Genomic DNA, 27,043 nt, shown 5'->3' on the forward strand with positions numbered 1-27,043 from the left:
TAGTGTGCATTGTGCAAATACGGCAATATTGAGGGGAGTAAGGTCTAAGGTGAGGGAGCGTATAAAGAAAGGGCGCTTCGTAGATATGTTCGCGATTACACACGAAGCTAAAAAGGCTCTAGATACAGCAAAGGCCGGGGGGCCGGTGGCGGAAGAGGCAAGGAGGAGTTATCCCAATTGGCTTACGGGGATGTACATTTTTGCGGCTTGTTATATAGAATCTCGTCCATCGGAGTTTCTTAACGTGATTAAATATCTACATCTTATTCATAATATGTTTCTGACGGCTAGGCATAATGTTTGGCGTCAGTACGACAAATTATTTAGGAAGAAGCAAGACGGTCAGAAATTGCTAAGTTTAGGTTTCAAAGATGTAGAGGTTTGGTTGGAGGTAACTCATAGTAATAGGTCTTTTACGGAGTCGATGGGTCGTAAACAGCCCTTTCAGTTTAGACCAGGCTTTAACACAGGGGGAAGAGGAAAATGTTACGCGTTCAATAACGCGCAATGCAGTAGGGGAACAACATGTAGATATAGACATATCTGCATGCTGTGTGGCGGAGGTCACGCAGCAAAGGATTGCAGCAGGTCCGCAACTCAATCAGGGGGTAGAGGGGAGCAGAGGGCCGCTAATAGGTAAAGCCGAGTCCCCAGTAGATGTAGTGGTTTTAGAGCGTTGGTTGGACCGCTGTCCTCTCAGGGAGGAGGCGGCGTTTTTATTGCAAGGTTTTAAGTTCGGTTTTAAATTGCCAATAGTTAGGCCAGTATTAGTTTTAGCCAGGAGGAATCTTAAATCAGCTAGAGATTATCCAGAAATAGTAAACGCCAAAATTGCTGCTGAAGTTAGTTTGGGGCGTATGTGTGGACCTTTTAAAAGTCCGCCTTTAGCTGAATTTTGTGTTTCACCATTGGGGGTAGTTCCAAAAAAGGAGCCGGGTAAATTCCGGATAATTCAGCACCTTTCCTATCCGGAGGGGGGCTCAATAAACGAGGCTCTGGACCCTTCTTTGTGTAGCGTTAAGTATCAGTCTTTTGAGGAAGCCGTTGATATGGTTCAAGGTTTTGGTGTAGGAGCTATGTTAGCAAAAGTGGATATAGAGTCGGCTTTTAGATTGTTGCCGCTGCATCCGGATTCATTTAAATACATGGGTTTCAAGCTTGAGGGCCAATTTTATGTGGACAGGTGTTTGCCGATGGGCTGTTCAATTTCGTGTTCTTACTTTGAATGTTTTAGTTCATTTTTACAGTGGTGTGTGAAGGCTGGCACAGGTCAGACAGGAGTCGCTCATTATTTGGATGATTTCTTGTTGGCAGGCCCTGCGAGCAGCTCGGCATGTAATGAATTGCTGTTTTCGGTTCAAGCTCTTTTTTCAGTAATGGGTGTACCCGTAGCTAAGGAAAAAACAGAGGGGCCTGTTACCCGTTTATCTTATCTGGGTATAGAGATTGATACTGAAGCAGGTCTTTGTAGGTTGCCAGCGGAAAAAGTGAATGGTTTAAGGAGTTTATTGGAGAATTTTATTTCTGCAAAAAAGATGACTCTGAAACAGGTACAATCACTTCTGGGGTTATTAAATTTTTCTTGTAGGGTCATTCCGATGGGAAGGATTTTTAGTCGTAGGCTAGAAAGAGCCACTGCAGGGGTTAAGAAATCGCACCATTTTATTCGCATTTCATCGGAATTGAAAGAAGATTGTAAGGTTTGGTTAGAATTTTTGAGAGAATTTAATGGGGTTTGTATTTGGCTGCAGGAAGAAGTAAGCAACAGAGATTTGCAATTTTTCACAGATGCATCAGGGTCCCTAGGTTTCGGTGCATATTTTGAAGGTGAATGGTGTGCGGAAGCTTGGCCTGAGGAATGGTGTAGGAAAGGGCTTACTAATAACATGCTTCTACTTGAGCTTTTTCCAATCATTGTCGCGGTGGAGATATGGGGCTATAAGCTAGGTAATCAAAGGGTTTTGTTTTGGTGCGACAATCTAGGGGTAGTTCAAGCGATCAACAACCAAAAGTCTTCATGTTATCATGCGTTGAAGTTGTTAAGGCATTTAACTCTTAGATGTATGCAGAAGAATATAGAGTTAAGTGCTAGGCATGTGCCTGGGGTGAGGAACGAGATAGCGGATGCTTTGTCCCGTTTTCATTGGGATAGATTTAGAGCATTAGCTCCAGCGGCTAGATTAGAGGGTTTGTCATGTCCTAAATTTGTATGGCAGATCATCAGTCCGGCATGAAAGCGTTAGCATTGAAGGCATTGGCACCTGGGACGTTGAGATCGTATTCTGCAGCATGGAATGAGTGGCAGGCGTACATGAATTCGGAAGGTGGTGGTAAGAGTGTACAGGATGTTATGTTAGCGTTTGTATGGTTAGAGCATGAAAAGGGTCGTTCTAAAGCGGCTATGTCGGGTGCTTTAGCAGGAATCTCGTATTTTTCACGTTTAGAAGGGTTGATCGACCCAACTAAATCTTTTATGTTATCAAAGGCAATGAAGGGGTGGTCTAAAGAGCAGGCAAATATAAGAGATGAGCGTAGGCCAATTGACATTGAGCTTTTGAGAGATCTAATTATGGCCGTTTCGGGTATTGCGATAGGAGAGTTCGAGGTTAACCTTTTTAGTTTGGCATTTGCAGTTGCCTTTTTTGGTGCATTAAGAGTAGGTGAACTAGTTGCAAAAAACAAGGGTTCAGTTGATACGGGTATATTGTTGAGTAATGTAGTAGTTAGGAGTGATAAGCTTCTTATCAAGATTCACCGGTCCAAAACGGATCAGTTGGGAAGGGGTAAATGGATTTCTGTTCCTATGCATTTGGAGCCGAGCATCTGCCCAGTAAGACTAGCGGAGGCCTTCGGGCGAATTCGTCCGAAAGGGGGGGATCAGTGGTTGGTACATAGGGATCGGAGTCCTTTATCTAAATTTCAATTCACGAGTATTTTTAATAAATGTTTAATAGCATTGGCCTTCCATTAGAGCATTACGGGACGCATTCTTTCAGGATAGGAGCAGCGACTTGTGCAGCAGTGGCAGGCTCTTCCAAGGAAGAGATTAAGAGGTTGGGACGGTGGAAGTCAGATGCTTACAAGCGTTAAGTTAGAGGGGATAAGTTGCATTAATAGAGGCATCCTGCGATTTTGTTATTTAGGAAACCCAGGGCCATAAGCTACCCGCCGTTAAAGGGGGATTGGAGTTCTTTTCACCTTTTCCCTCACAAGAATTTTTGAGGTTTGGTGTCGTTCACCTCCATCTGGGTCGCCAAAATAACTAAGTTTTATCCCTCCCTGTTTTTAAAGGTTTGTTGAATCATAATTTAAATAAAATATTATTTGTTTTGCTGTTTTTTCTGCAGGTTTTTTGACATTGTCAAGCCGGGTGTGGATTGTGGGTCATTCATATGTCTATTGGGCCAGTAGGCACAAGGCATCTAAGTCGTTCCCTTTTAAAGTGAGGTGGATAGGTATAAGGGGAATGAGATGGAGCAATTTATTGAGTGTGCTTTGGGATGGCGAGAAGAATTGGGGTGCCCCTGATTGCTTGTTGATACACTTAGGAGGCAATGATTTAGGTACTTGTAAGGGTATAGAGTTAATTAACAGCATAAAGAAAGATTTTCAAATAATTGCAGAACATTGGCCGGCGGTTAAGGTGGTGTGGTCAGAAGTGGTACCGCGTAGATTTTGGAGGGGCACCCAAGGGGGAGTGGCCTTAGATAAAGTAAGAAGGAAGCTCAATGCCGCAACCTCCAGATTTGTTATTAGTTTAAAAGGGAAAGTGGTTAAGCATCCAGATTTGCGTTACGAGAAGGTAGAATTGTACAGATTAGATGGAGTGCATTTATCTGAAGATGGTTTGGAGTTGTTTGTCACAGCATTGTTGAAAGGCTTAAACGAATTGTGAAGGTAGGCCGTTGGTGGCGGTTTCGCAGTCTGGAGTCTTCTAATGTGGCGGAAAGCAGTGCTATTCGGCGGCTCAATTTAGCACAGCAGAGCTTGGCTAGCATTTCCCCTTTGAGAAAGGCGAGTCGGTCACTACCTCAGGGGAGGACCAGGTCACCATCTTAAGGAGGGACCAGCACTGTGCTAATTAAGGGGAGATGGTTCTACCCAGGACGGACTGCGCAAGGGGCGGAAACTCCGCCCCATTTATTTAACGTTTCAAAAGTTTTAAGCCATGGCCGAGTTGGCACTGCTTTTTTCGCCACCGGTGATTAATAATTCTAATTCCAATTTAATAAATTTGGCTGTGACCTCCAATTTTTCCAATCTATACAGTTGTACGTGTCATTATTTCTAGGTTATTGGTTCTAGTTTGCATAATAATAAAACATATGGGTGACTTAAAAAGAACGAGAGACTGTATAGGATAGAGTGAATATAAGCACCCTGTTTGTTATGTAGCTAAGCTAGTTAGAGCTGGTTTTTGTGTTGATATTTTTTAATAGGTGTTGATGTATGTCAGTTAAGCATTATTCAATAGGGAGTAGTTAGGTAGGCGGGTTCCCTGTTTGTTAGGTAGCTAAGCTAGTTAGATCTGGTTTTGTGTTGATATTTTCTAATAGGTTGTTAATAGATGTCAATAAAGCATTATCCAATAGGGAGTAGTTAGGTAGGCGGGGTAGATTAGTTTATTTAAGTGCTGGCAAAGGATTCAAATTCCTCTTGCCATTTTGTGATCCCACCCACCCACCCAGCAATTTATATTCGTGAATTGTGTTTTTCTTTCAATGTGCTTTGAAAGTTTTTTATCGTTGGAATAATAAGCTATAATTATTCCAGCAAGTGCGAGGTGCAGCGGGCGGAAAGCAGTGCTATTCGGCGGCTCAATTTAGCGCAGCAGAGCTTGGCTAGCATTTCCCCTTTGAGAAAGGCGAGTCGGTCACTACCTCAGGGGAGGACCAGGTCACCATCTTAAGGAGGGACCAGCACTGTGCTAATTAAGGGGAGATGGTACTACCCAGGACGGACTGCACAAGGGGCGGAAACTCCGCCCCATTTATTTAAAGTTTCAAAAGTTTTAAGCCATGGCCGAGTTGGCACTGCTTTTTTCGCCACCGGTGATTAATAATTCTAATTCCAATTTAATAAATTTGGCTGTGACCTCCAATTTTTCCAATCTATACAGTTGTACGTGTCATTATTTCTAGGTTATTGGTTCTAGTTTGCATAATAATAAAACATATGGGTGACTTAATCATAAAAAATCCTTAGATGGGTATTACAAATAACCTACACAATTGCTAAAACCTGATATAGGACTTGCACTTGAAAACAGCAAGAGGAAGACTCAGACATAGCTGTTGCATTTGGGAGAAATGTTATAAATATCTGACACTCGATAGCCATGTAATTATTATAATATAAATTAATATAAATATCTATACTGGTAAAAATACAAAACCTATATAAATGTTACCAAAATGTTTCTGTCTTCAGTTTCTTTACAACAAACACTCAATCAGACATGGTGCAATTGTCCCCATATTGATTTGCACCTCACACAAAGTGGGAGCTATTTCTGAAATCATTACAAAAATTTTACTCTCACTCTACGATACTCTCTTTACAGCCGACTTAAAAAATAGAAAAATAAAAAGATTAGTTTCATCACAGATTGTCATTTAAAACATAAGAGTATTCAACACATTGTACTGTTGATACAAAAATGTGGTACATCAGTGGCTCTGTGGTGCAATGGACAGTGCATTGGACTTCTAGTAGGTTGTAGTTATTCAAAGGTCTTGTGTTCGAGTCCCACCATAGTTGTTCTTTAGTTTCAAATGCAAACATTTAAACTTTACTTACAATAATACATAACGTAGACATTGTATATAGGAGACTTATTTACTATATATATATATATACAAAGTAATGATAGGCTGGTGACATAAAAATCTTTTCAATGTAAGATCACCAATTACAAATCAATTTTCGATACTTTAAATCAATAACTGCTGATCAAAAATGCTTATTGTTATATTTAACCAGCAACCAAATTCAATGTTGAGTCTGCTCAGCTAGCTATGCAGACCTTGAAGGGTATCTTCACTCAAAAAAACATTAAATCCTTTTTACCTGTAATCCTTACATGGTTATCACATATTAGCTAAATAATTGCTTAAACCTGATATAGGACTTGCACTCGAAATCAGCAGCCGGAAAACTCAGACAGGGATGTTGCATTCAAGAGGAATGTTGGAAATATCTGACACAGGTTAGCAACATTATCATTATAGTATGAAATAAGATGAATATCTACACTGTTAAGCACTCTAAACATTAAATACATTTTAGAAAATATTTTGGTCTTTAGTTTGTATTGCAATAAACAGTTACTATTTCACACAGGGTGCAATTGTCCCCACATTTTTTTGCACCTCACACAATGAGGATGCTATTTCTGAAATCAGTATAAAATTTTGGCTCTTACTCTACAATACTCTGTATATACATCCTACTAAAAAAAGAAAGACATAATAGTTTGTTTCAACACAGATTGTAGCTTTTAAAACATGAAAGTATTCTACAAGTTGTACTGTCGATACAAACGCTTGCTGCTTCAGTGGCTCTGTGGCGCAGTGGATAGCACATTAGACTTCTAGTAGGTTGTAGTTATTCAAAGGTTGTGGTTCGAGTCCCACCAGAGTCATTCTTTAGCTTCAAATGCAAACATTTAAAATTTACTTAAAATGATACATAACATAGACATTGTATATGGGAGACCTATATACTATATATACAAAGTAATTATATGCTGTTGACATAAAAATAATTTAAATGTAAGACCAGTTACAAATCAATTTTAGATACTTTAAATCAATAACTGGTAATAAAAATGTGGATGGTTATTTTTAACCAGCAATGAAAATATTATGTTGAGTCTGCTCACGTAGGAATACAAAGCTTAAAGTGTATCTACAGTACACTCACAAATCATAAAAAAATCCTTAGATGGGTATTACAAATAACCTACACAATTGCTAAAACCTGATATAGGACTTGCACTTGAAAATAGCAAGAGCAAGACTCAGACATAGCTGTTGCATTTGGGAGAAATGTTATAAATATCTGACACTCGATAGCCATGTAATTATTATAATATAAATTAATATAAATATCTATACTGGTAAAAATACAAAACCTATATAAATGTTACCAAAATGTTTCTGTCTTCAGTTTCTTTGCAACAAACACTCAATCAGACATGGTGCAATTGTCCCCATATTGATTTGCACCTCACACAAAGTGGGAGCTATTTCTGAAATCATTACAAAAATTTTACTCTCACTCTACGATACTCTCTTTACAGCATACTTAAAAAATAGAAAAATAAAAAGATTAGTTTCATCACAGATTGTGTCATTTAAAACATAAGAGTATTCAACACATTGTACTGTTGATACAAAAATATGATACATCAGTGGCTCTGTGGCGCAATGGATAGCGCATTGGACTTCTAGTAGGTTGTAGTTATTCAAAGGTTGTGGGTTCGAGTCCCACCAGAGTCGTTCTTTAGTTTCAAATGTAAAGATTTAAAGTTTACTTACAATAATACATAACGTAGACATTGTATATAGGAGACTTATTTACTATATATATATATACAAAGTAATGATAGGCTGGTGACATAAAAATCTTTTCAATGTAAGATCACCAATTACAAATCAATTTTCGATACTTTAAATCAATAACTACTGATCAAAAATGCTTATAGTTATATTTAACCAGCAACCAAATTCAATGTTGAGTCTGCTCAGCTAGCTATGCAGACCTTGAAGGGTATCTACACTCAAAAAAACATTAAATCCTTTTTACCTGTAATCCTTACATGGTTATCACATATTAGCTAAATAATTGCTTAAACCTGATATAGGACTTGCACTCGAAATCAGCAGCCGGAAAACTCAGACAGGGATGTTGCATTCAAGAGGAATGTTGGAAATATCTGACACAGGTTAGCAACATTATCATTATAGTATGAAATAAGATGAATATCTACACTGTTAAGCACTCTAAACATTAAATACATTTTAGAAAATATTTTGGTCATTAGTTTGTATTGCAATAAACAGTTACTATTTCACACAGGGTGCAATTGTCCCCACATTTTTTTGCACCTCACACAATGAGGATGCTATTTCTGAAATCAGTATAAAATTTTGGCTCTTACTCTACAATACTCTATATATACATCCTACTAAAAAAAGAAAGACATAATAGATTTGTTTCATCAAAACATGAAAGTATTCTACAAGTTGTACTGTCGATATAAATGCTTGCTGCTTCAGTGGCTCTGTGGCGCAGTGGATAGCACATTAGACTTCTAGTAGGTTGTAGTTATTCAAAGGTTGTGGTTCGAGTCCCACCAGAGTCATTCTTTAGCTTCAAATGCAAACATTTAAAATTTACTTAAAATGATACATAACATAGACATTGTATATGGGAGACCTATATACTATATATACAAAGTAATTATAGGCTGTTGACATAAAATCATTTAAATGTAAGACCAGTTACAAATCAATTTTAGATACTTTAAATCAATAACTGGTAATAAAAATATGGATGGTTATTTTTAACCAGCAATGAAAATATTATGTTGAGTCTGCTCACGTAGGAATACAGAGCTAAAAGTGTATCTACAGTACACTCAAAAATCATAAAAAAATCCTTAGATGGGTATTACAAATAACCTACACAATTGCTAAAACCTGATATAGGACTTGCACTTGAAAACAGCAAGAGGAAGACTCAGACATAGCTGTTGCATTTGGGAGAAATGTTATAAATATCTGACACTCGATAGCCATGTAATTATTATAATATAAATTAATATAAATATCTATACTGGTAAAAATACAAAACCTATATAAATGTTACCAAAATGTTTCTGTCTTCAGTTTCTTTGCAACAAACACTCAATCAGACATGGTGCAATTGTCCCCATATTGATTTGCACCTCACACAAAGTGGGAGCTATTTCTGAAATCATTACAAAAATTTTACTCTCACTCTACGATACTCTCTTTACAGCATACTTAAAAAATAGAAAAATAAAAAGATTAGTTTCATCACAGATTGTGTCATTTAAAACATAAGAGTATTCAACACATTGTACTGTTGATACAAAAATATGATACATCAGTGGCTCTGTGGCGCAATGGATAGCGCATTGGACTTCTAGTAGGTTGTAGTTATTCAAAGGTTGTGGGTTCGAGTCCCACCAGAGTTGCTCTTAAGTTTCAAATGCCAACATTTAAAGTTTACTTACAATAATACATAACGTAGACATTGTATACAGGAGACTTATTTACTATATATATATATACAAAGTAATGATAGGCTGGTGACATAAAAATCTTTTCAATGTAAGATCACCAATTACAAATCAATTTTCGATACTTTAAAAAAATAACTGCTGATCAAAAATGCTTATTGTTATATTTAACCAGCAACCAAATTCAATGTTGAGTCTGCTCAGCTAGCTATGCAGACCTTGAAGGGTATCTACACTCAAAAAACATTAAATCCTTTTTACCTGTAATCCTTACATGGTTATCACATATTAGCTAAATAATTGCTTAAACCTGATATAGGACTTGCACTCGAAATCAGCAGCCGGAAAACTCAGACAGGGATGTTGCATTCAAGAGGAATGTTGGAAATATCTGACACAGGTTAGCAATATTATGATTATAGTATGAAATAAGATGAATATCTACACTGTTAAGCACTCTAAACATTAAATACATTTTAGAAAATATTTTGGTCTTTAGTTTGTATTGCAATAAACAGTTACTATTTCACACAGGGTGCAATTGTCCCCACATTTTTTTGCACCTCACACAATGAGGATGCTATTTCTGAAATCAGTATAAAATTTTGGCTCTTACTCTACAATACTCTGTATATACATTCTACTAAAAAAAGAAAGACATAATAGATTTGTTTCATCACAGATTGTAGCTTTTAAAACATGAAAGTATTCTACAAGTTGTACTGTCGATACAAACACTTGCTGCTTCAGTGGCTCTGTGGCGCAATGGATAGCGCATTGGACTTCTAGTAGGTTGTAGTTATTCAAAGGTTGTGGTTTCGAGTCCCACCAGAGTCATTCTTTAGCTTCAAATGCAAACATTTAAAATTTACTTAAAATGATACATAACATAGACATTGTATATGGGAGACCTATATACTATATATACAAAGTAATTATAGGCTGTTGACATAAAAATAATTTAAATGTAACACCAGTTACAAATCAATTTTAGATACTTTAAATCAATAACTGGTAATAAAAATGTGGATGGTTATTTTTAACCAGCAATGAAAATATTATGTTGAGTCTGCTCACGTAGGAATACAAAGCTTAAAGTGTATCTACAGTACACTCAAAAATCATAAAAAATCCTTAGATGGGTATTACAAATAACCTACACAATTGCTAAAACCTGATATAGGACTTGCACTTGAAAACAGCAAGAGGAAGACTCAGAAATAGCTGTTGCATTTGGGAGAAATGTTATAAATATCTGACACTCGATAGCCATGTAATTATTATAATATAAATTAATATAAATATCTATACTGGTAAAAATACAAAACCTATATAAATGTTACCAAAATGTTTCTGTCTTCAGTTTCTTTGCAACAAACACTCAATCAGACATGGTGCAATTGTCCCCATATTGATTTGCACCTCACACAAAGTGGGAGCTATTTCTGAAATCATTACAAAAATTTTACTCTCACTCTACGATACTCTCTTTACAGCATACTTAAAAAATAGAAAAATAAAAAGATTAGTTTCATCACAGATTGTGTCATTTAAAACATAAGAGTATTCAACACATTGTACTGTTGATACAAAAATATGATACATCAGTGGCTCTGTGGCGCAATGGATAGCGCATTGGACTTCTAGTAGGTTGTAGTTATTCAAAGGTTGTGGGTTCGAGTCCCACCAGAGTCGTTCTTTAGTTTCAAATGCAAAGATTTAAAGTTTACTTACAATAATACATAACGTAGACATTGTATATAGGAGACTTATTTACTATATATATATATACAAAGTAATGATAGGCTGGTGACATAAAAATCTTTTCAATGTAAGATCACCAATTACAAATCAATTTCCGATACTTTAAATCAATAACTGCTGATCAAAAATGCTTATAGTTATATTTAACCAGCAACCAAATTCAATGTTGAGTCTGCTCAGCTAGCTATGCAGACCTTGAAGGGTATCTACACTCAAAAAACATTAAATCCTTTTTACCTGTAATCCTTACATGGTTATCACATATTAGCTAAATAATTGCTTAAACCTGATATAGGACTTGCACTCGAAATCAGCAGCCGGAAAACTCAGACAGGGATGTTGCATTCAAGAGGAATGTTGGAAATATCTGACACAGGTTAGCAACATTAACATTATAGTATGAAATAAGATGAATATCTACACTGTTAAGCACTCTAAACATTAAATACATTTTAGAAAATATTTTGGTCTTTAGTTTGTATTGCAATAAACAGTTACTATTTCACACAGGGTGCAATTGTCCCCACATTTTTTTGCACCTCACACAATGAGGATGCTATTTTTGAAATCAGTATAAAATTTTGGCTCTTACTCTACAATACTCTGTATATACATCCTACTAAAAAAAGAAAGACATAATAGATTTGTTTCATCAAAACATGAAAGTATTCTACAAGTTGTACTGTCGATACAAACGCTTGCTGCTTCAGTGGCTCTGTGGCACAATGGATAGCGCATTGGACTTCTAGTAGGTTGTAGTTATTTTAAGGTTGTGGGTTCGAGTCCCACCAGAGTCATTCTTTAGCTTCAAATGCAAACATTTAAAATGTACTTAAAATGATACATAACATAGACATTGTATATGGGAGACCTATATACTATATATACAAAGTAATTATAGGCTGTTGACATAAAAATCATTTAAATGTAAGACCAGTTACAAATCAATTTTAGATACTTTAAATCAATAACTGGTAATAAAAATGTGGATGGTTATTTTTAACCAGCAATGAAAATATTATGTTGAGTCTGCTCACGTAGGAATACAAAGCTTAAAGTGTATCTACAGTACACTCAAAAATCATAAAAATCCTTCGATGGGTATTACAAATAACCTACACAATTGCTAAAACCTGATATAGGACTTACACTTGAAAACAGCAAGAGGAAGACTCAGACATAGCTGTTGCATTTGGGAGAAATGTTATAAATATCTGACACTCGATAGCCATGTAATTATTATAATATAAATTAATATAAATATCTATACTGGTAAAAATACAAAACCTATATAAATGTTACCAAAATGTTTCTGTCTTCAGTTTCTTTGCAACAAACACTCAATCAGACATGGTGCAATTGTCCCCATATTGATTTGCACCTCACACAAAGTGGGAGCTATTTCTGAAATCATTACAAAAATTTTACTCTCACTCTACGATACTCTCTTTACAGCATACTTAAAAAATAGAAAAATAAAAAGATTAGTTTCATCACAGATTGTATCATTTAAAACATAAGAGTATTCAACACATTGTACTGTTGATACAAAAATATGATACATCAGTGGCTCAGTGGCGCAATGAATAGCGCTTTGGACTTCTAGTAGGTTGTAGTTATTCAAAGGTTGTGGGTTCGAGTCCCACCAGAGTCGTTCTTTAGTTTCAAATGCATAGATTTAAAGTTTACTTACAATAATACATAAAGTAGACATTGTATATAGGAGACTTATTTACTATATATATATATATATATATATATATACAAAGTAATGATAGGCTGGTGACATAAAAATCTTTTCAATGTAAGATCACCAATTACAAATCAATTTTCGATACTTTAAATCAATAACTGCTGATCAAAAATGCTTATAGTTATATTTAACCAGCAACCAAATTCAATGTTGAGTCTGCTCAGCTAGCTATGCAGACCTTGAAGGGTATCTACACTCAAAAAACATTAAATCCTTTTTACCTGTAATCCTTACATGGTTATCACATATTAGCTAAATAATTGCTTAAACCTGATATAGGACTTGCACTCGAAATCAGCAGCCGGAAAACTCAGACAGGGATGTTGCATTCAAGAGGAATGTTGGAAATATCTGACACAGGTTAGCAATATTATGATTATAGTATGAAATAAAATGAATATCTACACTGTTAAGCACTCTAAACATTAAATACATTTTAGAAAATATTTTGGTCTTTAGTTTGTATTGCAATAAACAGTTACTATTTCACACAGGGTGCAATTGTCCCCACATTGTTTTGCACCTCACACAATGAGGATGCTATTTCTGAAATCAGTATAAAATTTTGGCTATTACTCTACAATACTCTGTATATACATCCTACTAAAAAAAGAAAGACATAATAGATTTGTTTCATCACAGATTGTAGCTTTTAAAACATGAAAGTATTCTACAAGTTGTACTGTCGATACAAACGCTTGCTGCTTCAGTGGCTCTGTGGTGCAATGGATAGGGCATTGGACTTCTAGTAGGTTGTAGTTATTCAAAGGTTGTGGGTTCGAGTCCCACCAGAGTCATTCTTTAGCTTCAAATGCAAACATTTAAAATTTACTTAAAATGATACATAACATAGACATTGTATATGGGAGACCTATATACTATATATACAAAGTAATTATAGGCTGTTGACATAAAAATCATTTAAATGTAAGACCAGTTACAAATCAATTTTAGATACTTTAAATCAATAACTGGTAAGAAAAATGTGGATGGTTATTTTTAACCAGCAATGAAAATATTATGTTGAGTCTGCTCACGTAGGAATACAAAGCTTAAAGTGTATCTACAGTACACTCAAAAATCATAAAAAATCCTTAGATGGGTATTACAAATAACCTACACAATTGCTAAAACCTGATATAGGACTTGCACTTGAAAACAGCAAGAGGAAGACTCAGACATAGCTGTTACATTTGGGAGAAATGTTATAAATATCTGACACTCGATAGCCATGTAATTATTATAATATAAATTAATATAAATATCTATACTGGTAAAAATACAAAACCTATATAAATGTTACCAAAATGTTTCTGTCTTCAGTTTCTTTGCAACAAACACTCAATCAGACATGGTGCAATTGTCCCCATATTGATTTGCACCTCACACAAAGTGGGAGCTATTTCTGAAATCATTACAAAAATTTTACTCTCACTCTACGATACTCTCTTTACAGCATACTTAAAAAATAGAAAAATAAAAAGATTAGTTTCATCACAGATTGTGTCATTTAAAACATAAGAGTATTCAACACATTGTACTGTTGATACAAAAACATGATACATCAGTGGCTCTGTGGCGCAATGGATAGCGCATTGGACTTCTAGTAGGTTGTAGTTATTCAAAGGTCTTGTGTTCGAGTCCCACCAGAGTCGTTCTTCAGTTTCAAATGCAAAGATTTAAAGTTTACTTACAATAATACATAACGTAGACATTGTATATGGGAGACCTATATACTATATATACAAAGTAATTATAGGCTGTTGACATAAAAATCATTTAAATGAAAGACCAGTTACAAATCAATTTTAGATACTTTAAATCAATAACTGGTAATAAAAATGTGGATGGTTATTTTTAACCAGCAATCAAAATATTATGTTGAGTCTGCTCACGTAGGAATACAAAGCTTAAAGTGTATCTACAGTACACTCAAAAATCATAAAAAATACTTAGATGGGTATTACAAATAACCTACACAATTGCTAAAACCTGATATAGGACTTGCACTTGAAAACAGCAAGAGGAAGACTCAGACATAGCTGTTGCATTTGGGAGCAATGTTATAAATATCTGACACTCGATAGCCATGTAATTATTATAATATAAATTAATATAAATATCTATACTGGTAAAAATACAAAACCTATATAAATGTTACCAAAATGTTTCTGTCTTCAGTTTCTTTGCAACAAACACTCAATCAGACATGGTGCAATTGTCCCCATATTGATTTGAACCTCACACAAAGTGGGAGCTATTTCTGAAATCATTACAAAAATGTTACTCTCACTCTACGATACTCTCTTTACAGCATACTTAAAAAATAGAAAAATAAAAAGATTAGTTTCATCACAGATTGTGTCATTTAAAACATAAGAGTATTCAACACATTGTACTGTTGATACAAAAATATGATACATCAGTGGCTCTGTGGCGCAATGGATAGCGCATTGGACTTCTAATAGGTTGTAGTTATTCGAAGGTTGTGGGTTCGAGTCCCACTGGAGTCGTTCTTTAGTTTCAAATGCAAAGATTTAAAGTTTACTTACAATAATACATAATGTAGACATTGTATATAGGAGACTTATTTACTATATATATATATATACAAAGTAATGATAGGCTGGTGACATAAAAATCTTTTCAATGTAAGATCACCAATTACAAATCAATTTTCGATACTTTAAATCAATAACTGCTGATCAAAAATGCTTATAGTTATATTTAACCAGCAACCAAATTCAATGTTGAGTCTGCTCAGCTAGCTATGCAGACCTTGAAGGGTATCTACACTCAAAAAACATTAAATCCTTTTTACCTGTAATCCTTACATGGTTATCACATATTAGCTAAATAATTGCTTAAACCTGATATAGGACTTGCACTCGAAATCAGCAGCCGGAAAACTCAGACAGGGATGTTGCATTCAAGAGGAATGTTGGAAATATCTGACACAGGTTAGCAACATTATCATTATAGTATGAAATAAGATGAATATCTACACTGTTAAGCACTCTAAACATTAAATACATTTTAGAAAATATTTTGGTCTTTAGTTTGTATTGCAATAAACAGTTACTATTTCACACAGGGTGCAATTGTCCCCACATTTTTTTGCACCTCACACAATGAGGATGCTATTTCTGAAATCAGTATAAAATTTTGGCTCTTACTCTACAATACTCTGTATATACATCCTACTAAAAAAAAGAAAGACATAATAGATTTGTTTCATCACAGATTGTAGCTTTTAAAACATGAAAGTATTCTACAAGTTGTACTGTCGATACAAACACTTGCTGTTTCAGTGGCTCTGTAGCGCAATGGATAGCACATTGGACTTCTAGTAGGTTGTAGTTATTCAAAGGTTGTGGGTTCGAGTCCCTCCAGAGTCAATCTTTAGCTTCAAATGCAAACATTTAAAATTTACTTAAAATGATACATAACATAGACATTGTATATGGGAGACCTATATACTATATATACAAAGTAATTATATGCTGTTGACATAAAAATAATTTAAATGTAAGACCAGTTACAAATCAATTTTAGATACTTTAAATCAATAACTGGTAATAAAAATGTGGATGGTTATTTTTAACCAGCAATGAAAATATTATGTTGAGTCTGCTCACGTAGGAATACAAAGCTTAAAGTGTATCTACAGTACACTCAAAAATCATAAAAAAATCCTTAGATGGGTATTACAAATAACCTACACAATTGTTTAAACCTGATATAGGACTTGCACTTGAAAATAGCAAGAGCAAGACTCAGACATAGCTGTTGCATTTGGGAGAAATGTTATAAATATCTGACACTCGATAGCCATGTAATTATTATAATATAAATTAATATAAATATCTATACTGGTAAAAATACAAAACCTATATAAATGTTACCAAAATGTTTCTGTCTTCAGTTTCTTTGCAACAAACACTCAATCAGACATGGTGCAATTGTCCCCATATTGATTTGCACCTCACACAAAGTGGGAGCTATTTCTGAAATCATTACAAAAATTTTACTCTCACTCTACGATACTCTCTTTACAGCATACTTAAAAAATAGAAAAATAAAAAGATTAGTTTCATCACAGATTGTGTCATTTAAAACATAAGAGTATTCAACACATTGTACTGTTGATACAAAAATATGATACATCAGTGGCTCTGTGGCGCAATGGATAGCGCATTGGACTTCTAGTAGGTTGTAGTTAGTCAAAGGTTGTGGGTTCGAGTCCCACCAGAGTCGTTCTTTAGTTTCAAATGCAAAGATTTAAAGTTTACTTACAATAATACATAACGTAGACATTGTATATAGGAGACTTATTTACTATATATATATATATACAAAGTAATGATAGGCTGGTGACATAAAAATCTTTTCAATGTAAGATCACCAATTACAAATCAATTTTCGATACTTTAAATCAATAACTACTGATCAAAAATGCTTATAGTTATATTTAACCAGCAACCAAATTCAATGTTGAGTCTGCTCAGCTAGCTATGCAGACCTTGAAGGGTATCTACACTCAAAAAAACATTAAATCCTTTTTACCTGTAATCCTTACATGGTTATCACATATTAGCTAAATAATTGCTTAAACCTGATATAGGACTTGCACTCGAAATCAGCAGCCGGAAAACTCAGACAGGGATGTTGCATTCAAGAGGAATGTTGGAAATATCTGACACAGGTTAGCAACATTATCATTATAGTATGAAATAAGATGAATATCTACACTGTTAAGCACTCTAAACATTAAATACATTTTAGAAAATATTTTGGTCTTTAGTTTGTATTGCAATAAACAGTTACTATTTCACACAGGGTGCAATTGTCCCCACATTTTTTTGCACCTCACACAATGAGGATGCTATTTCTGAAATCAGTATAAAATTTTGGCTCTTACTCTACAATACTCTGTATATACATCCTACTAAAAAAAGAAAGACATAATAGATTTGTTTCATCAAAACATGAAAGTATTCTACAAGTTGTACTGTCGATATAAATGCTTGCTGCTTCAGTGGCTCTGTGGCGCAGTGGATAGCACATTAGACTTCTAGTAGGTTGTAGTTATTCAAAGGTTGTGGTTCGAGTCCCACCAGAGTCATTCTTTAGCTTCAAATGCAAACATTTAAAATTTACTTAAAATGATACATAACATAGACATTGTATATGGGAGACCTATATACTATATATACAAAGTAATTATAGGCTGTTGACATAAAAATCATTTAAATGTAAGACCAGTTACAAATCAATTTTAGATACTTTAAATCAATAACTGGTAATAAAAATATGGATGGTTATTTTTAACCAGCAATGAAAATATTATGTTGAGTCTGCTCACGTAGGAATACAGAGCTAAAAGTGTATCTACAGTACACTCAAAAATCATAAAAAAATCCTTAGATGGGTATTACAAATAACCTACACAATTGCTAAAACCTGATATAGGACTTGCACTTGAAAACAGCAAGAGGAAGACTCAGACATAGCTGTTGCATTTGGGAGAAATGTTATAAATATCTGACACTCGATAGCCATGTAATTATTATAATATAAATTAATATAAATATCTATACTGGTAAAAATACAAAACCTATATAAATGTTACCAAAATGTTTCTGTCTTCAGTTTCTTTGCAACAAACACTCAATCAGACATGGTGCAATTGTCCCCATATTGATTTGCACCTCACACAAAGTGGGAGCTATTTCTGAAATCATTACAAAAATTTTACTCTCACTCTACGATACTCTCTTTACAGCATACTTAAAAAATAGAAAAATAAAAAGATTAGTTTCATCACAGATTGTGTCATTTAAAACATAAGAGTATTCAACACATTGTACTGTTGATACAAAAATATGATACATCAGTGGCTCTGTGGCGCAATGGATAGCGCATTGGACTTCTAGTAGGTTGTAGTTATTCAAAGGTCTTGTGTTCGAGTCCCACCAGAGTCGTTCTTCAGTTTCAAATGCAAAGATTTAAAGTTTACTTACAATAATACATAACGTAGACATTGTATATGGGAGACCTATATACTATATATACAAAGTAATTATAGGCTGTTGACATAAAAATCATTTAAATGAAAGACCAGTTACAAATCAATTTTAGATACTTTAAATCAATAACTGGTAATAAAAATGTGGATGGTTATTTTTAACCAGCAATCAAAATATTATGTTGAGTCTGCTCACGTAGGAATACAAAGCTTAAAGTGTATCTACAGTACACTCAAAAATCATAAAAAATACTTAGATGGGTATTACAAATAACCTACACAATTGCTAAAACCTGATATAGGACTTGCACTTGAAAACAGCAAGAGGAAGACTCAGACATAGCTGTTGCATTTGGGAGCAATGTTATAAATATCTGACACTCGATAGCCATGTAATTATTATAATATAAATTAATATAAATATCTATACTGGTAAAAATACAAAACCTATATAAATGTTACCAAAATGTTTCTGTCTTCAGTTTCTTTGCAACAAACACTCAATCAGACATGGTGCAATTGTCCCCATATTGATTTGAACCTCACACAAAGTGGGAGCTATTTCTGAAATCATTACAAAAATGTTACTCTCACTCTACGATACTCTCTTTACAGCATACTTAAAAAATAGAAAAATAAAAAGATTAGTTTCATCACAGATTGTGTCATTTAAAACATAAGAGTATTCAACACATTGTACTGTTGATACAAAAATATGATACATCAGTGGCTCTGTGGCGCAATGGATAGCGCATTGGACTTCTAGTAGGTTGTAGTTATTCGAAGGTTGTGGGTTCGAGTCCCACTGGAGTCGTTCTTTAGTTTCAAATGCAAAGATTTAAAGTTTACTTACAATAATACATAATGTAGACATTGTATATAGGAGACTTATTTACTATATATATATATATACAAAGTAATGATAGGCTGGTGACATAAAAATCTTTTCAATGTAAGATCACCAATTACAAATCAATTTTCGATACTTTAAATCAATAACTGCTGATCAAAAATGCTTATAGTTATATTTAACCAGCAACCAAATTCAATGTTGAGTCTGCTCAGCTAGCTATGCAGACCTTGAAGGGTATCTACACTCAAAAAACATTAAATCCTTTTTACCTGTAATCCTTACATGGTTATCACATATTAGCTAAATAATTGCTTAAACCTGATATAGGACTTGCACTCGAAATCAGCAGCCGGAAAACTCAGACAGGGATGTTGCATTCAAGAGGAATGTTGGAAATATCTGACACAGGTTAGCAACATTATCATTATAGTATGAAATAAGATGAATATCTACACTGTTAAGCACTCTAAACATTAAATACATTTTAGAAAATATTTTGGTCTTTAGTTTGTATTGCAATAAACAGTTACTATTTCACACAGGGTGCAATTGTCCCCACATTTTTTTGCACCTCACACAATGAGGATGCTATTTCTGAAATCAGTATAAAATTTTGGCTCTTACTCTACAATACTCTGTATATACATCCTACTAAAAAAAAGAAAGACATAATAGATTTGTTTCATCACAGATTGTAGCTTTTAAAACATGAAAGTATTCTACAAGTTGTACTGTCGATACAAACACTTGCTGTTTCAGTGGCTCTGTAGCGCAATGGATAGCACATTGGACTTCTAGTAGGTTGTAGTTATTCAAAGGTTGTGGGTTCGAGTCCCTCCAGAGTCAATCTTTAGCTTCAAATGCAAACATTTAAAATTTACTTAAAATGATACATAACATAGACATTGTATATGGGAGACCTATATACTATATATACAAAGTAATTATATGCTGTTGACATAAAAATAATTTAAATGTAAGACCAGTTACAAATCAATTTTAGATACTTTAAATCAATAACTGGTAATAAAAATGTGGATGGTTATTTTTAACCAGCAATGAAAATATTATGTTGAGTCTGCTCACGTAGGAATACAAAGCTTAAAGTGTATCTACAGTACACTCAAAAATCATAAAAAAATCCTTAGATGGGTATTACAAATAACCTACACAATTGTTTAAACCTGATATAGGACTTGCACTTGAAAATAGCAAGAGCAAGACTCAGACATAGCTGTTGCATTTGGGAGAAATGTTATAAATATCTGACACTCGATAGCCATGTAATTATTATAATATAAATTAATATAAATATCTATACTGGTAAAAATACAAAACCTATATAAATGTTACCAAAATGTTTCTGTCTTCAGTTTCTTTGCAACAAACACTCAATCAGACATGGTGCAATTGTCCCCATATTGATTTGCACCTCACACAAAGTGGGAGCTATTTCTGAAATCATTACAAAAATTTTACTCTCACTCTACGATACTCTCTTTACAGCATACTTAAAAAATAGAAAAATAAAAAGATTAGTTTCATCACAGATTGTGTCATTTAAAACATAAGAGTATTCAACACATTGTACTGTTGATACAAAAATATGATACATCAGTGGCTCTGTGGCGCAATGGATAGCGCATTGGACTTCTAGTAGGTTGTAGTTAGTCAAAGGTTGTGGGTTCGAGTCCCACCAGAGTCGTTCTTTAGTTTCAAATGCAAAGATTTAAAGTTTACTTACAATAATACATAACGTAGACATTGTATATAGGAGACTTATTTACTATATATATATATATACAAAGTAATGATAGGCTGGTGACATAAAAATCTTTTCAATGTAAGATCACCAATTACAAATCAATTTTCGATACTTTAAATCAATAACTACTGATCAAAAATGCTTATAGTTATATTTAACCAGCAACCAAATTCAATGTTGAGTCTGCTCAGCTAGCTATGCAGACCTTGAAGGGTATCTACACTCAAAAAAACATTAAATCCTTTTTACCTGTAATCCTTACATGGTTATCACATATTAGCTAAATAATTGCTTAAACCTGATATAGGACTTGCACTCGAAATCAGCAGCCGGAAAACTCAGACAGGGATGTTGCATTCAAGAGGAATGTTGGAAATATCTGACACAGGTTAGCAACATTATCATTATAGTATGAAATAAGATGAATATCTACACTGTTAAGCACTCTAAACATTAAATACATTTTAGAAAATATTTTGGTCTTTAGTTTGTATTGCAATAAACAGTTACTATTTCACACAGGGTGCAATTGTCCCCACATTTTTTTGCACCTCACACAATGAGGATGCTATTTCTGAAATCAGTATAAAATTTTGGCTCTTACTCTACAATACTCTGTATATACATCCTACTAAAAAAAGAAAGACATAATAGATTTGTTTCATCAAAACATGAAAGTATTCTACAAGTTGTACTGTCGATATAAATGCTTGCTGCTTCAGTGGCTCTGTGGCGCAGTGGATAGCACATTAGACTTCTAGTAGGTTGTAGTTATTCAAAGGTTGTGGTTCGAGTCCCACCAGAGTCATTCTTTAGCTTCAAATGCAAACATTTAAAATTTACTTAAAATGATACATAACATAGACATTGTATATGGGAGACCTATATACTATATATACAAAGTAATTATAGGCTGTTGACATAAAAATCATTTAAATGTAAGACCAGTTACAAATCAATTTTAGATACTTTAAATCAATAACTGGTAATAAAAATATGGATGGTTATTTTTAACCAGCAATGAAAATATTATGTTGAGTCTGCTCACGTAGGAATACAGAGCTAAAAGTGTATCTACAGTACACTCAAAAATCATAAAAAAATCCTTAGATGGGTATTACAAATAACCTACACAATTGCTAAAACCTGATATAGGACTTGCACTTGAAAACAGCAAGAGGAAGACTCAGACATAGCTGTTGCATTTGGGAGAAATGTTATAAATATCTGACACTCGATAGCCATGTAATTATTATAATATAAATTAATATAAATATCTATACTGGTAAAAATACAAAACCTATATAAATGTTACCAAAATGTTTCTGTCTTCAGTTTCTTTGCAACAAACACTCAATCAGACATGGTGCAATTGTCCCCATATTGATTTGCACCTCACACAAAGTGGGAGCTATTTCTGAAATCATTACAAATATTTTACTCTCACTCTACGATACTCTCTTTACAGCATACTTAAAAAATAGAAAAATAAAAAGATTAGTTTCATCACAGATTGTGTCATTTAAAACATAAGAGTATTCAACACATTGTACTGTTGATACAAAAATATGATACATCAGTGGCTCTGTGGCGCAATGGATAGCGCATTGGACTTCTAGTAGGTTGTAGTTATTCAAAGGTTGTGGGTTCGAGTCCCACCAGAGTTGCTCTTTAGTTTCAAATGCCAACATTTAAAGTTTACTTACAATAATACATAACGTAGACATTGTATACAGGAGACTTATTTACTATATATATATATACAAAGTAATGATAGGCTGGTGACATAAAAATCTTTTCAATGTAAGATCACCAATTACAAATCAATTTTCGATACTTTAAAAAAATAACTGCTGATCAAAAATGCTTATTGTTATATTTAACCAGCAACCAAATTCAATGTTGAGTCTGCTCAGCTAGCTATGCAGACCTTGAAGGGTATCTACACTCAAAAAACATTAAATCCTTTTTACCTGTAATCCTTACATGGTTATCACATATTAGCTAAATAATTGCTTAAACCTGATATAGGACTTGCACTCGAAATCAGCAGCCGGAAAACTCAGACAGGGATGTTGCATTCAAGAGGAATGTTGGAAATATCTGACACAGGTTAGCAATATTATGATTATAGTATGAAATAAGATGAATATCTACACTGTTAAGCACTCTAAACATTAAATACATTTTAGAAAATATTTTGGTCTTTAGTTTGTATTGCAATAAACAGTTACTATTTCACACAGGGTGCAATTGTCCCCACATTTTTTTGCACCTCACACAATGAGGATGCTATTTCTGAAATCAGTATAAAATTTTGGCTCTTACTCTACAATACTCTGTATATACATTCTACTAAAAAAAGAAAGACATAATAGATTTGTTTCATCACAGATTGTAGCTTTTAAAACATGAAAGTATTCTACAAGTTGTACTGTCGATACAAACACTTGCTGCTTCAGTGGCTCTGTGGCGCAATGGATAGCGCATTGGACTTCTAGTAGGTTGTAGTTATTCAAAGGTTGTGGTTTCGAGTCCCACCAGAGTCATTCTTTAGCTTCAAATGCAAACATTTAAAATTTACTTAAAATGATACATAACATAGACATTGTATATGGGAGACCTATATACTATATATACAAAGTAATTATAGGCTGTTGACATAAAAATAATTTAAATGTAAGACCAGTTACAAATCAATTTTAGATACTTTAAATCAATAACTGGTAATAAAAATGTGGATGGTTATTTTTAACCAGCAATGAAAATATTATGTTGAGTCTGCTCACGTAGGAATACAAAGCTTAAAGTGTATCTACAGTACACTCAAAAATCATAAAAAATCCTTAGATGGGTATTACAAATAACCTACACAATTGCTAAAACCTGATATAGGACTTGCACTTGAAAACAGCAAGAGGAAGACTCAGAAATAGCTGTTGCATTTGGGAGAAATGTTATAAATATCTGACACTCGATAGCCATGTAATTATTATAATATAAATTAATATAAATATCTATACTGGTAAAAATACAAAACCTATATAAATGTTACCAAAATGTTTCTGTCTTCAGTTTCTTTGCAACAAACACTCAATCAGACATGGTGCAATTGTCCCCATATTGATTTGCACCTCACACAAAGTGGGAGCTATTTCTGAAATCATTACAAAAATTTTACTCTCACTCTACGATACTCTCTTTACAGCATACTTAAAAAATAGAAAAATAAAAAGATTAGTTTCATCACAGATTGTGTCATTTAAAACATAAGAGTATTCAACACATTGTACTGTTGATACAAAAATATGATACATCAGTGTCTCTGTGGCGCAATGGATAGCGCATTGGACTTCTAGTAGGTTGTAGTTATTCAAAGGTTGTGGGTTCGAGTCCCACCAGAATCATTCTTTAGTTTCAAATGCAAAGATTTAAAGTTTACTTACAATAATACATAACGTAGACATTGTATATAGGAGACTTATTTACTATATATATATATACAAAGTAATGATAGGCTGGTGACATAAAAATCTTTTCAATGTAAGATCACCAATTACAAATCAATTTCCGATACTTTAAATCAATAACTGCTGATCAAAAATGCTTATAGTTATATTTAACCAGCAACCAAATTCAATGTTGAGTCTGCTCAGCTAGCTATGCAGACCTTGAAGGGTATCTACACTCAAAAAACATTAAATCCTTTTTACCTGTAATCCTTACATGGTTATCACATATTAGCTAAATAATTGCTTAAACCTGATATAGGACTTGCACTCGAAATCAGCAGCCGGAAAACTCAGACAGGGATGTTGCATTCAAGAGGAATGTTGGAAATATCTGACACAGGTTAGCAACATTAACATTATAGTATGAAATAAGATGAATATCTACACTGTTAAGCACTCTAAACATTAAATACATTTTAGAAAATATTTTGGTTTTTAGTTTGTATTGCAATAAACAGTTACTATTTCACACAGGGTGCAATTGTCCCCACATTTTTTTGCACCTCACACAATGAGGATGCTATTTTTGAAATCAGTATAAAATTTTGGCTCTTACTCTACAATACTCTGTATATACATCCTACTAAAAAAAGAAAGACATAATAGATTTGTTTCATCAAAACATGAAAGTATTCTACAAGTTGTACTGTCGATACAAACGCTTGCTGCTTCAGTGGCTCTGTGGCACAATGGATAGCGCATTGTTCTTCTAGTAGGTTGTAGTTATTTTAAGGTTGTGGGTTCGAGTCCCACCAGAGTCATTCTTTAGCTTCAAATGCAAACATTTAAAATGTACTTAAAATGATACATAACATAGACATTGTATATGGGAGACCTATATACTATATATACAAAGTAATTATAGGCTGTTGACATAAAAATCATTTAAATGTAAGACCAGTTACAAATCAATTTTAGATACTTTAAATCAATAACTGGTAATAAAAATGTGGATGGTTATTTTTAACCAGCAATGAAAATATTATGTTGAGTCTGCTCACGTAGGAATACAAAGCTTAAAGTGTATCTACAGTACACTCAAAAATCATAAAAATCCTTCGATGGGTATTACAAATAACCTACACAATTGCTAAAACCTGATATAGGACTTACACTTGAAAACAGCAAGAGGAAGACTCAGACATAGCTGTTGCATTTGGGAGAAATGTTATAAATATCTGACACTCGATAGCCATGTAATTATTATAATATAAATTAATATAAATATCTATACTGGTAAAAATACAAAACCTATATAAATGTTACCAAAATGTTTCTGTCTTCAGTTTCTTTGCAACAAACACTCAATCAGACATGGTGCAATTGTCCCCATATTGATTTGCACCTCACACAAAGTGGGAGCTATTTCTGAAATCATTACAAAAATTTTACTCTCACTCTACGATACTCTCTTTACAGCATACTTAAAAAATAGAAAAATAAAAAGATTAGTTTCATCACAGATTGTGTCATTTAAAACATAAGAGTATTCAACACATTGTACTGTTGATACAAAAATATGATACATCAGTGGCTCAGTGGCGCAATGAATAGCGCATTGGACTTCTAGTAGGTTGTAGTTATTCAAAGGTTGTGGGTTCGAGTCCCACCAGAGTCGTTCTTAAGTTTCAAATGCATAGATTTAAAGTTTACTTACAATAATACATAAAGTAGACATTGTATATAGGAGACTTATTTACTATATATATATATATATATATATATACAAAGTAATGATAGGCTGGTGACATAAAAATCTTTTCAATGTAAGATCACCAATTACAAATCAATTTTCGATACTTTAAATCAATAACTGCTGATCAAAAATGCTTATAGTTATATTTAACCAGCAACCAAATTCAATGTTGAGTCTGCTCAGCTAGCTATGCAGACCTTGAAGGGTATCTACACTCAAAAAAACATTAAATCCTTTTTACCTGTAATCCTTACATGGTTATCACATATTAGCTAAATAATTGCTTAAACCTGATATAGGACTTGCACTCGAAATCAGCAGCCGGAAAACTCAGACAGGGATGTTGCATTCAAGAGGAATGTTGGAAATATCTGACACAGGTTAGCAACATTATCATTATA

At 33.8% G+C, this 27,043-nt stretch overlaps 14 non-coding genes across 14 annotated transcripts; all 14 read left to right on the plus strand.

Annotated features, from left to right (window-relative positions):
* The first annotated feature begins 7,416 nt into the window (after positions 1–7,416).
* TRNAR-UCU (transfer RNA arginine (anticodon UCU)) lies at positions 7,417–7,502 on the plus strand. Its single transcript is given in 2 exon segments — positions 7,417–7,453; positions 7,467–7,502. It is a non-coding gene; the product is annotated as a tRNA-Arg (tRNA).
* Positions 7,503–9,140: 1,638 nt separating this feature from the next.
* TRNAR-UCU (transfer RNA arginine (anticodon UCU)) lies at positions 9,141–9,226 on the plus strand. Its single transcript is given in 2 exon segments — positions 9,141–9,177; positions 9,191–9,226. It is a non-coding gene; the product is annotated as a tRNA-Arg (tRNA).
* A 796-nt stretch (positions 9,227–10,022) lies between these two features.
* Positions 10,023–10,108, plus strand: TRNAR-UCU (transfer RNA arginine (anticodon UCU)). Its single transcript is given in 2 exon segments — positions 10,023–10,059; positions 10,073–10,108. It is a non-coding gene; the product is annotated as a tRNA-Arg (tRNA).
* Positions 10,109–10,880: 772 nt separating this feature from the next.
* On the plus strand, positions 10,881–10,966 carry TRNAR-UCU (transfer RNA arginine (anticodon UCU)). Its single transcript is given in 2 exon segments — positions 10,881–10,917; positions 10,931–10,966. It is a non-coding gene; the product is annotated as a tRNA-Arg (tRNA).
* Positions 10,967–13,499: 2,533 nt separating this feature from the next.
* On the plus strand, positions 13,500–13,585 carry TRNAR-UCU (transfer RNA arginine (anticodon UCU)). Its single transcript is given in 2 exon segments — positions 13,500–13,536; positions 13,550–13,585. It is a non-coding gene; the product is annotated as a tRNA-Arg (tRNA).
* Positions 13,586–15,215: 1,630 nt separating this feature from the next.
* On the plus strand, positions 15,216–15,301 carry TRNAR-UCU (transfer RNA arginine (anticodon UCU)). Its single transcript is given in 2 exon segments — positions 15,216–15,252; positions 15,266–15,301. It is a non-coding gene; the product is annotated as a tRNA-Arg (tRNA).
* A 799-nt stretch (positions 15,302–16,100) lies between these two features.
* TRNAR-UCU (transfer RNA arginine (anticodon UCU)) lies at positions 16,101–16,186 on the plus strand. Its single transcript is given in 2 exon segments — positions 16,101–16,137; positions 16,151–16,186. It is a non-coding gene; the product is annotated as a tRNA-Arg (tRNA).
* A 773-nt stretch (positions 16,187–16,959) lies between these two features.
* TRNAR-UCU (transfer RNA arginine (anticodon UCU)) lies at positions 16,960–17,045 on the plus strand. The gene is given in 2 exon segments: positions 16,960–16,996; positions 17,010–17,045. It is a non-coding gene; the product is annotated as a tRNA-Arg (tRNA).
* Positions 17,046–19,544: 2,499 nt separating this feature from the next.
* Positions 19,545–19,630, plus strand: TRNAR-UCU (transfer RNA arginine (anticodon UCU)). Its single transcript is given in 2 exon segments — positions 19,545–19,581; positions 19,595–19,630. It is a non-coding gene; the product is annotated as a tRNA-Arg (tRNA).
* A 799-nt stretch (positions 19,631–20,429) lies between these two features.
* Positions 20,430–20,515, plus strand: TRNAR-UCU (transfer RNA arginine (anticodon UCU)). The gene is given in 2 exon segments: positions 20,430–20,466; positions 20,480–20,515. It is a non-coding gene; the product is annotated as a tRNA-Arg (tRNA).
* A 773-nt stretch (positions 20,516–21,288) lies between these two features.
* TRNAR-UCU (transfer RNA arginine (anticodon UCU)) lies at positions 21,289–21,374 on the plus strand. Its single transcript is given in 2 exon segments — positions 21,289–21,325; positions 21,339–21,374. It is a non-coding gene; the product is annotated as a tRNA-Arg (tRNA).
* A 1,641-nt stretch (positions 21,375–23,015) lies between these two features.
* TRNAR-UCU (transfer RNA arginine (anticodon UCU)) lies at positions 23,016–23,101 on the plus strand. The gene is given in 2 exon segments: positions 23,016–23,052; positions 23,066–23,101. It is a non-coding gene; the product is annotated as a tRNA-Arg (tRNA).
* Positions 23,102–23,897: 796 nt separating this feature from the next.
* Positions 23,898–23,983, plus strand: TRNAR-UCU (transfer RNA arginine (anticodon UCU)). Its single transcript is given in 2 exon segments — positions 23,898–23,934; positions 23,948–23,983. It is a non-coding gene; the product is annotated as a tRNA-Arg (tRNA).
* A 772-nt stretch (positions 23,984–24,755) lies between these two features.
* On the plus strand, positions 24,756–24,841 carry TRNAR-UCU (transfer RNA arginine (anticodon UCU)). Its single transcript is given in 2 exon segments — positions 24,756–24,792; positions 24,806–24,841. It is a non-coding gene; the product is annotated as a tRNA-Arg (tRNA).
* The last annotated feature ends 2,202 nt before the right edge of the window (positions 24,842–27,043 follow it).

This window comes from Pseudophryne corroboree, chromosome 4, assembly GCF_028390025.1.
Source record: "Pseudophryne corroboree isolate aPseCor3 chromosome 4, aPseCor3.hap2, whole genome shotgun sequence".
NCBI lineage: Eukaryota > Metazoa > Chordata > Amphibia > Anura > Myobatrachidae > Pseudophryne > Pseudophryne corroboree.